General features: G+C 57.7%; 1 protein-coding gene across 3 annotated transcripts in view; it reads left to right on the top strand.

The window, feature by feature from the left end:
- Positions 1-13,638, top strand: part of PAX7 (paired box 7) — a 100,918-nt gene that overhangs the window by 10,715 nt on the left and 76,565 nt on the right. The gene's annotated exons all lie outside the window — the stretch shown is intronic.

Below are 13,638 nucleotides of genomic sequence, written 5' to 3' on the forward strand. Positions count from 1 at the left end.
GAGAGAGTTGAGCAAAGGAGATCTCCTTCCAGGTTGCCTCTTGGGACTTTCTGTTTGTCATCATCAGCAACGTTGATGAGGCCTCTTCCTAATGGGAACCTAAAGAAACATGAAATGTACAATCAGCTAAAGCCAGACAGAGTTCACACCACAGAAGGGGCACAGAAGTGCCTGGTGAGGAGAAGCCTTCCAACTGTTAAGAGCACAGAAGAGAAACCCCAAAGGGGAGATTCTCCAGGGGCTTTGGGGCCTTGAAGGCCATGACTAAGGGGGGGGGGGTACATTCCAGGAATTCCAGGAAAAATAGCTCGTCTCCTTCTCCCATCCCAGACTAATGAGGTAATTAGGAAACCCGGTTGGGGATGGGGATAAGAGGAGATTGGAAGGTGGGGATGCCCCCCTCAGTTTTTACTGTCCTAGGCCTTCCCTCACCCCCCCTCCCCCCAACTCTGCCTGAAAGAGGAAAAGGTGGAAATGGGGTCAGCGCTTTCTGACCCGCTCTGGAGCGATTGGCCCCGGCTGGGGTCGGGCAGGGGGAGGGAGGGAACTTGCCTTCCCAAATCGAATCAAGGCAGAACGGTGACCTAAGGGGGAAACGTCGCCATTAGTAGATAGATCTCTCCAAAACTTCAAACAAAGTGGGGTGGGGGTGGGGGGAAGGGAACGGTGAAGCTGGGTAGGCAGAGGCCAGGCGGGGAAGGGGTCCGCAGGCAGCTCAGGGGGGACAGGGAGCCTGCGAAGGGGAGGGGCCCGGAGGAGGAAGAGAAAGGGTCGAGGGCAGAGGGGAGGTGGGGGCCAAAGGAAGGGGTGTAGGAAAGGGGATATGATATGCCAGAGGGGGGTCGGCTGCACTTGGAACTTCAGCCCCCCGGGGAGAGGCAAGGCTTCGCGGCGCTGCAGCCTGGGGAGGGATGGGGGGGGGGTTGTGTGCGCCCCAAGCCGTGCTTCCATGAGGCCCCTAGGGCATCCCAAGGCGCCTGGGCGCTCCAGCCTGGCCCTCAGTTGGGCACCTCCGGGAGCCGCAGAGCCCCGCAAGCTCCGCACGGTTTCTCCGAGACTGCGGGTCAGCTAAATGGTCCAAGATTTGGTCGCCCGGGCCCTGGCTGTGCGCTGGGCCTGCGCCCAGGTCGAGCCCAAGGGAGGGGTGAGCAGAGACCGGGGAGACACAGAGGCACAGAGGGGGTACGAGAGAGAGGCAGACGGAGGAGAACAGCAACAGGGGGAGGGGAAGAGAGAGAGAACGCTGCGCGCTGGAAAACTGGAGCGAGAAAGACCGAGCGCGGGGGGTAGAGAACCTGCCCGGAGCGTTGGAGGGCGCCGGGAAATGCGGAGGGGCCGCGGGAGGCGCGGAGCGGCAGGAAGGAAGACAAAGGGACGCCGAGTCCCCGAAAGGCTGGCCGGGGACGGGCGGGTCGGGAGAAGCCGTAGGCCCCCGAGGCAGCCCGCGGGAGAGCGCGGGCGGAGAGGGCGAGCGCGCGGAGCCGGGCGGCGGCGGGAGGCGGGCGAGCCGCTGTCGTCCTTTTGATCCTCCGCGGCTTCCCCTTATCAGAAGCGCTTTCGGTGACACTGGCACAAAGGCAGTTCATCATATTACAGCGCGGCCCGGCGGCTCGCTGCGATCCCGCCGCTTAATTAGAGGCGAGCGAGTCGCGGCCGGCGGAGCGGGAGGGAGGCCGAGCCCGAGGCGGGGGCCTGGGCGCCGCGCTCCGACCTGAGGCGCTGAGCAGGGGCCGGCCCGAGAGCCTGGTCCAGCCGGGACCGGGAACAAGGGCGGGGGGTGGGGGTGGGGCCCTCATTCGGAGCGCCGCTCCTTAAACGGGCCTGTCGGGGTTTCACTGCCACGAGAGTGAGGCTCTCTGCCTTCGGGATGTTCGCAGCCGCCCCTTCTAAGTTCTCGGCTTTGGGGAAGAAATGGCGCAGGCCGGCATCCCCACTCCCTGGCTTCCCACGCCGCAGACTGGAGGGTGAGAGGGTGAGTAAGGGTGATGTTACAAGGCTGGAGAGCTGAAGGCTTCATGCTGCTCTGGGCCCAGTTCACACCCACAGGTTACCAGCGGCCGGAGGGTCAGATTCCCCCCTCCTGCGGCTTGCCCTGTCCCCAAACGATCCCAGCTGCGCCAGGCAGGAGGAATCAGGAGGGGCAGAGGGCATCGTGGTGAGACTGGGAAGGAAGGGTGCCAGTGTCCGTCCTGTCCCCCAACTCACTAGAGTGTAATCTTGGACAACTTGCTCAGTGTCTCTGGCTCTCGGTCTCCTCCTATGAAAGCCAGAGCCCTGGACTAAGTCAAAGATTCTTGTCCTCCTTGGGGGGACCTTAGACCCCTTTGGGAATTGGATAAAACCCAACAAACTGGCCAACCACACAAGTTCGTACAGACAGAATTTCGGGGAGCGTATAAAGGGGTCTCTGGGCCTCTGGAGGCCATGCCCCATTGGGAACTTCACACAGGCAGTTTTCCTGGTGACTCCAATATTCTCGAGGGAGTGTCTTTCCAGACACTCCTGGATGAGAGAGCCCGGGATGAGGATCTGGAATTGGAGGAGGGGTGTTGAGGCTGGAAGCCTGCCCTCTATCTGGCCCTTGCTGCTTCCACCCCTTTCCAAAGCATGCAGCAGTATCCACCCAGTCACCCCCATTTGGTTGTTGGAAGGGTCCTTTCTGAGGTTGAAATAAGCACAAATGTGGCGTTCCCCTTTTTGGTCAAAGAAAGAAAGACGGGGGGAGGGAGAGAGAGAGAGGAACGAAGGGGGGAAGGGAAGGGAAAGAAGGAAGGAAAAGAAGAGAAAAAAGAAAGAAAGAGAAGAGAGAAAGGGAGGAAGGAAGGAAAGAAAAGAAAGACTTGTTTCAGAGGGTGAATTTCTTCAACCTGTAAAATTTTGTTGAGCACCTACTATGCATTGTGCCAGGCATTGTGATAAGTGCCCAGGAGCACCTGAGACACCAAGAAGGTCTCTCTCTGCCTTCAGAGACTTTTGAGCCGGGTGGTTGAGACAGAAAATAAACAAGCCTACGATGAAGAGATGTGCCCCAGCGCATGTGTTTGTGCGCGTGTTTACCTGGATCTCTGAGTGCGCCTCGCCCCCTTGCCAGGCTGCCTGTGTGTTTTGGTGTTTGTGAGTGTTGTCTGTATGTCTGTGTGCGCATGACTGCACGCAACAACAGGATGTGTTTGGGGCCCGGGCTGGATTTGGCAGGCAGCCCCCAACCTGACTTGGGGGGGGGGGGGTCACAGGCCTGGAAGACAGGGCATGGGGAAGCGCCCAGGGTTCCAGCTAAGAGGAGGAGGGAGGGGCGGCCTGGGGCCTGGGCTCCCAAGCGCCTTCCCTGTGCTCTTTGCCACTGAAAAAAAAAGATCAAACAGCCCCTAGGACGGGACAGAAAAAGGCGTGGGGCGTCCTCCGGAGAAGCAGCTTGGAAAACTCCAGCCTGAACTTTTCTGGGGTCTTTTCACGGGACCCAGACCCAGCGGGGCCCCAGTGGAATGGGCAGCTGCCTTTCTGCAGGATCCTCCCCCGGTCCCCAGCCTCTGTGGGGTAACAGGTGGAGAGGGTCCACTCTTGGACGCGGGTTCAAATTACAGTTGTGGGTCTGTAGGTGCCTGGGGAAAGTGGAGAGAAGGTAACATTTGGGGAGGTTTCGTGGGACGTCCTGTGTTGTGTATACTTTTGCACAGAGATTGTGTGTCTGGAATCAAACGCGCTCCAGTTCTCTGGAAACTTGTCCTACGGTCTGCATCAGATTTATCTGGGCTGCACACAAATCAGGTTCAGAGTTCATCTCCAGAGCATCAACTTTGGGGTTGGTAGGGGTCAGGGGGAGTTCTAAGGAACCTTCTGGAACTCTGTCATTCCCAGCGGAAGCCTGCAGAAGACCTCCTGTCTCCTGCAGTCTCTTGTAACCACAGAACCAACCCCAACTGCTGGTCCAGCGGCAGAAGGAGGAACCCAGGACTTTCGGGACTGATTTTGTACTAATCCCCTCCCCACCCCCACCCCCGTTCCTCCTCTTTGCAAGTTTTTCTCCACACCTGGTCTTCTGGGTCTTAGATTCACTCTCGGGAGAATGAGAAGTCCGACAGAAAAAAAGAAATTCCAGTGTGTGTGTGTGTGTGTGTATGTGTGTGTGCACGTGCATGCCCCCGCGAGAAAAAGCTAGGAGATGCCCGTCTGCTTTCTTCTACTGCTTTTTGCCCCTCCGTTCTCTTCTTCTATTATGGTCCCTCCAGCCGCCTGCAAATGCCGCCCCTCCCATCTTGGGTGATGGGGAAGGCTCTGAATTGTTGATTGTGCTGGCATTTTTAGGATTTACTGGAGGTGCTGGGAGTGAACCCTAAGCAAAGAGGCTCTGGAACCTCCTTTCCTCCCTTGAGGGTCGGACGGTTTCTGGATTGGGACTTTCCCTTCCATAGCTGGTACAGCTGACACCACGGAGGTGTAGCTGGTGCCCTCAGGGCTGAGCGCCGCAGGGGCGATTACCCCCCTAATTGCACCCTTGCGTCTCCCAAACACACACACACACACACACACACACACACACACACACACACACCCTTCTCCCCTCCTGGCTGGTGGTAGGTTTGAATGCTGGTAGCTCTTCTGTTGCGGAGCCCTGCCTCAGTGACTTGCAGTGGCCAGCCTCAGTTTCCCCATCTGATTAGTGGGCTTGTCAGCCCGTCTCCACCCCCTGGGGCAGGAGGAAATAAGGGCCGGGAAAGCGCCTCAGAAACTGGTCAGCGGGTCCGAGGAGGGGGAGGGGCAGGCTCCAGGGGTTTCTCCTTCCCCGGGCTGACCGCCCGCCCCCCGCCCCCCCCACTCGGCGCAGTCCCCGCTCGCGCCTCAATGGCCACTTTAGAAATACAAACAACTTTAGAAATAAAGTAACCAAACCCCCGAAAGGGGCTTTGAAGGGGCGAATGCCTGGTGGCGCTTTACTATGGTGTGGGCCGAGGCCCCGGCCTAATCCCGCTTTCATTTTCACCGACGGCCGCGGGGGAAGCGCTCCGGGCCTCCCGGCCCCTCAGGAGGCTGATTAGGCCACAAAGAGCCCCCATTATCCCGAGAAGAAAACCGGGGGCGGCGCGGGGCAGGGGGAGCTGGGGGAGCGGGCTGCCCGCGCCCGGGCTATTGACTTAGTGGATGAAGTCAAGAGCGGGCACGCTGGGAGCCCTGGGGGGGAGGGGGAGGGGGAGGGGGGAGGGGAGCGAGGGGATCGGCCCCGCGCGGGGGAAGGGGCGGGGAGACGGAACAAAACAGGACGCACAAAACCCCACAACAAAAACTAAGCTTCGGGCGAGGGAAGCTGGCGGTGGAGGGCTTGGTCCCTGGGCTTCTGCTGGGTCAGCTGCCCCGGGCGGGCGACCCACGGAGCGGGGTGCGGGGCAAAGGAGTTAAGGCCCGGCTGCAAGGTGGTCGGTGGCTTTCTTGGGAGGGGATGCTGGCGGAGAGGAGAAAGTTCCCCCCCGCGAGGCTGGTGTGTCTGTCGCTAAGGGCTGCGGTGGCTTGGGCTCCAGGCTCTGGCTCGCAGCCCTTCCGTTGCTCCACGAACCTGGGGAGCTGGGTCCAGAGGTCTCCAAAAGTCGTCCCCTGCTGTGGCCACCTGTGGTTCTGTGATCAGGGACATCTGGTGGGCAGAGGCCACTCCTGAGATGCTCTAGGAAAGGTGCCTGAGCTGGGGCGTCAGCGAGGAGGGGGATGAAGGACAAAGAAAAGCCCCGTCCCCTGACCGAAAGATCTGGGTAACTTTGAGTGAGGTGCCCCTGGAGCCTCAGGTTCCCCCTCTGCAAAACTGTCCCATGGATGTCAACTGCAGAAGAGTCGGTGATATAATTACAGAGACTGCAGGGCAGATTAGGAGACCAGATGAACAGTACTCTCCAGTCCCTTCCACCTCCTCCTGTGCTCCAAGGCCACTCCCCTATGACCTGAGAAAGAAGAGGGACTGTAAATCTGTAAGTGATCACCGCGTTTGACCGGGCAGGTGCTGAGCCATGTGCAAATGAGTGGCATCCTCCCTGATCTAGAAGAAATAAGTGGGGCTTGGAGGCAGCTCATTCAACAGAAGGCGGGGGGTGGGGGGTGAAGAAGGCAGAAACAAACAAACCGGGACCTCCCAGCTTTGGTGGGCAGGGTTGGGAGAGTCAAGGTGAGCCCTATTTGGTGACTGAAGGAGATAGTAGAAACATCCTCCCGGCAGGCAGGCGTAGAGGAAGCAGGTGAGGGTATATGACTCAGTCCCCCAATCACACCTTCTCCCCGAGAATAGCTGCCCCCCCCCCAGTTCTCTTGAAATAGGGGAGGTCTGTACACTGACTTGGAAGTGGCCCGAAGGCATCTAGACTCTTCATCCATTCATCACGACGGTCTGTTAAGCCTTACTTCCTGTGGGCTGGCCTGGGGGGTTATACCCCCCCAGCCCAGCCCAGGTGGTGGGGCTTCTCCAGGCTGAGCTAAGAAGCTGGGACTTGTTCCAAGAGCAGTGGGGAGCCAAGGAAGGGACTTCAGCAGGGAGTGCTGAGCCTGTGGCTGGCTCCCAGGACAATGACAGGGACGGGGCTGGGATCCCAAAGGGTGAGCTGGAGTTGAACAGGCCTTAGGGCTCATCTGGTCATTTTCTAGATGGAAAAGCTGAGGTCCAGAGAGCGTGGCATGAGTTGAGGCCAAAGGAGGGGAAGGGAACGCTTGTTTTCTGGCAGCTTCACCCGCAGAACGGCCAAAGAAGCGGGTTGAAGTCTTGCTTCCAGGAAGGCCAGGGGTGAGGGCCTGGGGAATCTGGCCCTTTTCCATCCCTGCAGTTCGTCACCCTTTGTGTTTATTTTTTATTTATTTTAATTTTTTTTTTTTTTAATTTTTGAGACAGGGAGAGACAGAGCACGAACGGGGGAGGGTCAGAGAAAGAGGGAGACACAGAATCTGAAACAGGCTCCAGGCGCTGAGCTGTCAGCACAGAGCCCGACGCGGGGCTCGAACTCACGGACCGCGAGATCGCGACCTGAGCCGAAGTCGAACGCTTAACCGACTGAGCCACCCAGGCGCCCCTACCCTTTGTGTTTAATGTGTGATACTGTTTTTTTTTTTTTTTTAAGCTCCATTTCACAGAGGGAGACACTGAGGCTCCGAGAGATTAGCTCAAGGAAGGAGGGAAAGGAAGGCCGTTCTCCTAGTACGGTCTATAGGACCTTGAGACCGTTACCTCCAGACGCCTGAAGGGCACAAGTCTGGCTACTCTTGTCCCATTGGGATAATTGCAAGCCCCCAGCCCCTCCCTTCCATTCTTCAGGAGCCGGGCCCAGGGGAGGCTGGCCCAGGGGAGACTATGGCTCCAGCCAGTACCCCCCCCCACCCCCCACAGTCCCAGCACCCATGAGCACCTACTGGGATCTTGAGACTTGACAGATGTCACAGACTTGGCCATCTTCCTTGGGAAGAGTCCCTTGATTAGCAAGGACAAATAAATGACTTGGAGAAAGAAAGTAACTGCAATATGGCGGCTAGGGTTGGAACTCAAATCCCATGTGAATGGCCCCCACGGACAGGCCCGGGCTTTGGCACTAACTGCCACGTAACCCTGAAGGAGCCACTTAATTTCTCTGGTCCTTCCTCCTTTGTCTGAACAATGGCAAGGCAGGATCAGCCTAGTGGTTTTCAAAGTGAGTTCTGTGGAGACTTGGGGTTCCTAGCAAGAGCTTCAGGGGTGATACGGCCGGCGGGGACCCTTTGAGCTCTGATACTCTGAGCACATAGGCACTGGAGGGGAGGAAGTAAAAAACCAGTGTGTTCCTCATTGAAGGAGGAAACTCTGATGAGGCAGGGCTTTGTCCCAGGGCGGGGAGCGGGGGGGCCCACCTCCAATGGAGGCTACTCTGGAGGAGGGGGAGGGCGAGAGAAGCTGTGTTTACGCCTGGAATCAGAGCCCGGGGCTGTGGTTATTGGTCTTCAGAGATAAGCTGATATTGCTTATCTGGTGACAAATGATTTCACTCCTCTTCTATTCCCGTGATTAGGGAACTTTCTCTCCTGGCCGGGAGGTCTCTTTGGGAGAACAGGCATGGCCGGTCTCCAGACACGGGGGTCTACCTTTTGAGTGCTTGCCCAGCTTGCTGTGTGACCAGGGGGGGCAGTTGCCCTCTCTGTGCTTCACTGGGGAGGGGTACCCGTGGCGGGGCCAGACTGCAGTGCTGTCCTGGCGTGGCCCTGGAGGGAGGATTCAGTGCAGAGTGTGGGAGACGGAAAGATCCGATGAGGCAGGAAGGCGGAGGGCTGTGTGGCAGAGCCACCGGGGGGCTTTTGCAAAGTGTGCACACAGGGGCACTTCCTTGGTTTGGGACATCCGAGGGGCGTGGCTTTTTGGGTAAGGGGCTCTGGTCGGTCTGCTGGCCACCCCAGTTGAGAGTCACTGGTCTGCTGCCGCACTGTGTTTTATAGATGGAGAAACTGAGGCCCAGGGAGGGGAAGACACTTGTTCCTTATTGCACAGCAAATCAGGAACAGAATCAGAACAGGGACCCCGATCTCCAGGCTTTCAAACCAGGCACCATGAATGGAACATTCATCCAAAGCCGCTGGGTCCCTCACTTTTTATTACTGTCACCTGCCCCTGCTGAGGGTCTTGATCGGTAAGGGCACCAGGCTAGGAAGAAGGGGACTGTCAGGACAAGCCCCCTGCCTGTCCTGCTGTGCCGCCCTCCTGCCCACACCTCGAGCGTGAGCGTGGCCTCCCAGACACCCCCCCCCTTCATCTCAGCCCCCCTCCACCCCGCGGGTCCCCTGGATGAGATGCTCATATCTCTGAGCCTTGGTCTTCTCACCCGTCCGGTGGGGCTAGAAACCACAACAGGAGCACAGGTCGAAACACAGAAAACGTGGCCAGCACATAGGGAGTGTGTGTTCCAATGAGGTGGAAAACCTGAAAGCGATTCATGCAGGACAGATGACCCGTGGAGATTTCTCGGATAAGAATTTCCCAAGTCAAATGCAGGTTGTTTTATGGGGAGGGGAAGGCTCTAAAATACATGTGCGTATTTTTTCATAAAGATTTATTACAAAAGTAGTATGTACTTGCCCAATTTCAAATGATGGAAAAAGCAGATACAATTAAAACGGAGAATCCTTTTCCTCTTCCGGAGATGGTCTTGTTGAGTTTGGGGGTATAGCTATCGGGATTTACGTCTCTACATCTGTATCTGTGTCTATGCCTCCGTCCGTCCATCTAGACCTAGATATATATAGTTAAAATGGCATCGTAGCAACTTAAGCTGGGGACTGTTAGAGGCTTTGGAGGTGAGCGTGAGACCCTAGAATTGAATCCCAGTTGTGGGTACGTGTACGTTTCCCCAGTGAGGGATCCTTCGTTTTCCTGGGTCTCTAGGGCTCGGGGTCCCCAAAAGGTTAAGCGTCTTGAGGTAGGAGATTTGCAGGTGTCTGTCCTCTTTAAGGAGGGGCAGCAGAAGTCCCCCCCCACACCGCTCCCCTTGGCCCCCTCAGTGCCTCTCGCCTCCTCCTTCCTCTTGTGCACCTGCCCTGGCTTCCGGCCTCCTCTGCTTCAAAGCAGAGCTCCAGGCAGGCTAGGCTTTACCTGCCTCATCTCTGAAAGGGGAAGTGGCATTTCAGGCACTTAATTAGACCCAGGACAAGAATAGAGGCTGGCTGTCTGGTCAGGCCAGAGGGGATTGCTGGGGGGGATTAACACCCAGGTAAACCCATCAAGGCTCACCGGGCCCCTTGGCAGGAGGCAGCAAGGGAATCCCGCCCGCAGTGGAAAGGCTGGGCCAGCAGCTGGGAATCACATTCCCAAGGGAGGCGACAGACAGAGTGTGTGTGTGTGTGTGTGTGTGTGTGTGTGTGTGCTCGCACAGGAAGGGCAGGGAGTGGGAGGAGACGGGAGGCCCCCTCCACCATCTTCCCCCCCCCCCCACCCCTAGTGCCCCGGGAAGGTGGAGATACAACACTGTTTATTCCCACAGCAGCAACGTGCCCACTACGTGCCAGGCACCAGGCGCTGTTCTAGGGGCTGGAAGTACAGCCTCGAGATGCACAAGGTCCTGGAGCTTTCGCCCTGGGGGCAGGGAGGCAATGAACAGGTCCACGAATCGGGGAAGACTTTGGGAAGGTGGACAGGGACTCAGAGAATATAAAGCAGAGCAGTAGGAAGTAGCTGCCTGGGGAGGTGATGGGTGATCACGGAGCCCCGCCCCAGGGAGGTGATATTTGATGGGAGACCTGGCGGGCTGGAAAGCAACAGCCGTTTATTGAACATCTACTACTTAGGAGAATAGTCCGGGCCGGCCGCTGACTGTGTGCCACGCCCTGGGTTAGGCACCTTTGTGCATCCGTGATATCCTGCCAAGAGTACCTTAAGGAAGGGCTTATTTATTAAGATGCCCATTTATAGACAGAAGGAGGTGCCTAGGCTCCGTGAGCCCAGATGGGCGGGTGCATCTCACTGGTAGCCTGTGCTCTCAACCTGCTCACCTCCTGCTACTATAGGTCAGGAGCCCGGCCAGGCGCTCTGTTCCCCTCCTGTCACTGCCCGCCTCAACCCCAGCCCTGCCCCACAGGGACCTAGTATCCCAATTTTGCCGATGAAAGTAAGAATTCAGAGAGGTTTGCCCAGTTCCCTAGGGTCGGCAAGTGGCAGAACCAGGCCCTGAATTAGGGTGCCACAAACGCTTCCTGCTGTCACACCCCAGCTTCTTGGCAGGCATCTGACCTTGGGCTGCCCTCCACTAATTCACAGCATCCTGTGTCCCTGGGAAGTGGCTTCCCTATCTCTGGAGCAGAGGGCTTGTCATTAACAGAAGATTCAGCAGGAGGGCTTGCTGACGCGTTTTCACTCGCGAGGGCCCTGCCCACATACATGACTTGTGTTTGGGATTCTGAACTGAGAAATCCCAGTTGGCCTTGGGGGTGGATGTGTCGGAAGGTAAACGCTGGGACTCTGTTGAGGGAGTGTTCTTGCCTGTGTGTGTATTTTGTTGTTTACTGTATATGCATGGCTGCTGGTGGGCACTATTTTAGGAGTCGGGAAGGAAGAGAGTGGGTCTTGGATAGATGGGGTCGGGGCGGGGGGGGCTTTGTCTTCATTTGATGGCGCGTGTGGGTAGGTCCTTGTGACTTGAAGTGTGACGGCTGGGGGTGACCGTGTTCAGGGGTGTGTGGTTTGCGTCGATACGGGTGTGCCTCTGTCGGTGCTGTGCGGTGGAATGTCCCCGGGGCTGTCACTGGAAACTAAAGAATCGGTGTTCTCATGGGGCTGTGTCGGTTCCACCAGGAACAGGTGCAGGTCAGTGTGTTTTCAATGCATCTGCCCCCATTTTGCAGATGGGAAACTGAGGCTTGGGGAAGGCAGAAGTCGCCAGGCAGTAAGTGTCTGAGCCAGGAAGGGACACCAGGACTGCCTTCTCAGTCCAGCCTTTTTCCGCTGCTCCCCAGGAAAGGTTTAAGTGGCAGACAAAAAGGTTTAAATGCCAGGGTGAGCCGGGCGGACGCATGGGTAGTCACACGCACGTCCCCCTCCTCCTTCTGGTGTCTCTCGGCCTCTGCCTGTTCCCCGGGCCCCCAGCCCAGCCCTGTCGCACGCGGGCCTTTCTTTCCTGGGATTGCAAATACGTCAAAGATTAACACTGCAGCTGGCTGCAGCCTTGAACAATGGCGAGAGCCAGGAAGTGGAGAAATAGCCGGAGAGGCACGACAGCCCTGTCCAGAGGGGCGGCTCACAGGGTCTGCCCACTTGACTTGGAGTGACCCCTCGCCCCACCCCAGCCCCGTGCGCCCAGCTGCAAAGGGAAGACAGAGTCTGTAAAGAAATTCGTCCTGGAAAGATCACTTCTTACAGGTCCACCACCTCGGACCAGAGGTTAGGGGAAACTTAAAGAAGGAAAGGGGTGCCCGATCCCAGGGGGAAATAGCCAATAAACAGTCACACGTGTGTGTGCGTGAGAGCGAGCGAGAAAGCTGGAGGGGGTGCAGCTGGAATCCTACTCAGACGCCGCGACCCAGCCTGAGATGCGTCGCCTCCGACTCTGTTCTCCTGAACGGATGACACGACACGACCAAATAAGTAAAACCAAGGCACGGGGACGCAGTGCCTTTTTCCTTCCCGAGTCTCCACTCACCCGCTTCCTCCTGGTGAGTGGCAAGGCGCCTGAGAACGTCACTGGCTTCTCCGGGCTAGCGGAGGGGGGAAAACACCAGCCAACATGGGGGGGGGGCTCATTTGCAAGGCTGTGATCATTAGAGATGAAGAGATCGCGCTCACTTTCAGCTGGGAGGCAGCTCTGGAAAGCCACCTCGGGATTGTGGAGGACTTACCGTGGGAGGAGCACGTCCCCCGTAAGCCCCACAGTCACAGATCTTGCTAATCCCATTTTACAGATGAGGGAACTGAGGCTCAGGGTTCCCAAGGTCGGGACTGGAGAAAGAGGCAGAAGGAGTTTGAACCGGGCCCCTCCTGCTTTGGGTCCAGGACTCATGGCAGCCCCCCGGGGGGCTCAGGAGGGGCCAGTCAAGGTGAGAACTCATCTAGCTTTGCAGGTGCCTACCGTGCCAAAGCGCCATCAGCTCCTAGGCCAGAAGCGCATAGGTATCCCTTTAGCTTTGGCATAACTTGTGTGATTTAATTTTCACTCCGCTATTTCATCGGGAGCTGGTCGGGTGTGTGCAAACGCCCCCGTAGTTCATCTCTCTGCAAAAACCAAATACTGTGTTAAACAAAGACGACGTACTCCCTTCCTGCGGCCAGAAGCTGGTCTCCCTGGATTCCGGTTTCCACGGTTAGAGGCAAGGGCTGCGGCCGGTCCCAGCCCAAGCCTGGGAAGCTTAGAAATGCAGGTGGCGCATCCCCTCCGCAGATGAAGCCACTTAATTACCACGCAATCAATATGCAAACAAGTGCCAAACTGGGTTTGAATCAAATTTCTCATTGGGGACCCGGGGGGGGGGAGGAGAGTCCAGCAGATGGGGGGGGGGCCATCAGGGGTGGGCTGGCAGGGGAGGGGGCTGCAGGATGAGGAGCTGGGCTTCGGCTGGGACCTGGGCACCCGAGGGCCGCTCAGAGGCCCCCGGAGCCCCCGGTATCTGGCGTGGGGCCCGGCTCCCAGCGAGGGGAGCCAGGGTCCGTGGCCCAAGGCTGCTATCGGCGGGAGGGTTTCCAGACCTGTCAGCTGAAGTCTGGCGGTCTCCACTAATTCATTTGACTCGGAAATCTCAAATTGACCAGGTTCCCCCTCCCCTCTTTAAAACAAACTCATTAAACTTGTCAACACTCATTAAGCCTGTAAAACATTGAACTAGAGCCGCTGGGGAGACTTGCAGAGGGTGTGTGTGTGTGTGTGTGTGTGTGTGTGTGTGAGTGAGTGTGTGAGCGCCTGAGAGCACGCACTGCAAAGCCGAACTGGGCCCTGGGAGACCCACCTCCGAGGCTTGGCAGGGGCAGAAGTCATTCATTTGTTCATCCACTTCCTTCCTCCCGCGGGTTCCTTTCATCCAAGGGGGAACGGTGTGGGGGTCAAGGCACGGTTCCAGACTCAGCCTGGAGTCAGTTGGGATCTGCCTTGTCCCCTCCTGCCTGTCCGACGTGGGCCAGTCCCTTATCCTCTGTGCCTCAGTCTCCCCCTTCTGGAAAATGGGCGTTTTAATTAGGCC

Source organism: Panthera leo, chromosome C1 (genome assembly GCF_018350215.1).
Source record: "Panthera leo isolate Ple1 chromosome C1, P.leo_Ple1_pat1.1, whole genome shotgun sequence".
Classification (NCBI taxonomy): domain Eukaryota; kingdom Metazoa; phylum Chordata; class Mammalia; order Carnivora; family Felidae; genus Panthera; species Panthera leo.